This window comes from Limulus polyphemus, unplaced genomic scaffold, assembly GCF_000517525.1.
Source record: "Limulus polyphemus unplaced genomic scaffold, Limulus_polyphemus-2.1.2 Scaffold173, whole genome shotgun sequence".
Taxonomy (NCBI): Eukaryota; Metazoa; Arthropoda; class Merostomata; order Xiphosura; family Limulidae; genus Limulus; species Limulus polyphemus.
In genome coordinates, this window is record NW_013665783.1 from 528,592 (window position 1) to 530,890 (window position 2,299).

Here is a 2,299-nt window from a genome sequence, read left to right on the forward strand (position 1 = left end):
GTAGAATATTCTTATTAATAGTAGCCGAACTTACTTTGTTTGTTCTTTAATTAATACGAATTTATACACTGATTAAATGAGTTTAATTATAAATTTGAAGTTTTTTTTTTCAGATTATGAAAATTGTAAAGTTTAAAACTTTGAAAATTGAGGTTAATAGAAGGTAATGTTTGAAGTTATGTTGCCATAGCAACAACACACTACCAGGAACTAGAATAAAAAGAAAGATATCTAAATTTAGACGCATTTAAAATTCATTTTAGCAGCATAGTGATAAAGAGGGATGAATTGGGGTATTTTGTCCAATGATACAGCATACCCAGAAACAAGAACAACAACAACAAAAATAAAATACTAAACCTGAAACATAACATCTCATATAATGATAATAATAATAACAATAACAATCCAGTGACAAACTTGGTAGAACATTAGACTCATATTTCAACCATTCTATATTTGTTGCTAAATTAGAAACTCAAATATTATATATATACATATTTTTTTGGGGGGGGAGGAAATTGAATGATGAACTGGTTATGACGAACTGGTTAAGAAAAAAAATCAGATTTTGTACTTTCTGTGTCTTAATATTTCAGATTAATGTTTATTTGGGGAATATTACGTTGTGTTATTTAATTTGAATTACTGGGAAGAAAATAAAAATAGAAAATAAGCACTGTAAAATGTCAACAGTACCTAAAAAAATTAAAAGATTTCGGAATTTCCAGATTCCTCACAATAAAAATAAAAGATAATTAGGGAGGCAAAAAAATCGTTCAAACAAGAAAGACCAATAGCACAGGGCTATATGAATCATTCATGAAGTTTTCTGCTCTTCGCGAAGGTTTTTCCATGCCTATAAAAACCAGCCGAGTCTAGGTCAGGAAAAAAAGTGGTTGATTTTTATTTTAGATATCATAGATAATGGTAAGAGATGCGATGTTTATTTTAGATCATCTGTGCGCATCACTCGATGAAATGCAGTCCTATTTCTTATGTGTTTTTAGTAAAATATTTTTGTTTTCGATCTATTAACTTCCTTTTTTTTCTTCTTATTTTATAATTCATTCGAATGCATTTGAGATATCAAAATTGAATTCGGATTCAACAGTAAGTAAACAGTGTTAAATCTCGAGATTGACTCAGTATTAAAACAACAGTCTGGGTTAATACATTTCATCGTTTTTCTTCTGTCAGTTCCAAGCTCAGGTGTGAAGCACAACCGGTCAAATCTAATCTACACCTGTTAGCGTCACGCAGAGTTTTCTTCTCCTCGAAACACACGAGGATCAGAATGTTGATGCTACTGTTCAAACTGTGAAAGGCGGCTATCGCCAGTGGCTGTGTTTTTCTTTCTTCATGACTATTTTCTGTGAACACGAATTTTTCTCAAAGATTTGCTAGCGATCCCTTGAGTCTTTGAAAATGTGACCAGGTGCGGCCTAGTGCTTAGCGTGCCGAACTGAAAATTCGAGAGTTCATGGTTCGCGTCCTTTTGTCGCAAATTCGTACTTTAGAATCATGGGTGTTCTATGAGAATTAAAGTCAAATTGAACAGTTTTGAGTGGCATGTTGACTAGATGCCTTCTCTCAGTGGAAGTGTTGACTGGATGTTTTCTCTCAGTGGACATGTTGACTAGATGCCTTCTCTCAGTGAACATGTTGACTGGATGTTTTCTCTTAGTGGGCATGTTGACTAGATGCCTTCTCTCAGTGAACATGTTGACTGGATGTTTTCTCTCAGTGGATATGTTGACTAGATGCCTTCTCTCAGTGAACATGTTGACTAGATCCCTTCTCTCAGTGAACATGTTGACTGGATGTTTTCTCTCAGTGAACATGTTGACTAGATGCTTTCTCTCAGTGAACATGTTGACTGGATGTTTTCTCTCAGTGGACATGTTGACTAGATGCCTTCTTCCTCTTGTATATGAGCTCAAAATTAGGAAGGACTAACATAGATAGCCCTTATACAACTTTACGCGAATATGTGAAACAAACAAATATCATAAAACTATTACATTTCACCGCTGAATATATTTGAAATACTCTATTGCGTTGCCGAATTATTATGCTTGATCCACGTGTCTGCAATGCAAAAATCGCTGGTTGTTTGTGCGTTGAAGAACTTTTAGATAGACACATAATTAACATTTCTGAATTAAAATGAGTTAGTACATGACAAACTAGAATATCCATAAATGAACTGACGGTACGTAATAATTAACATATTTTTTATGGTTTAAAAGAGCTTGATAACCAAGTACAACTGTAGGTATTTCTCTATAAATATTTC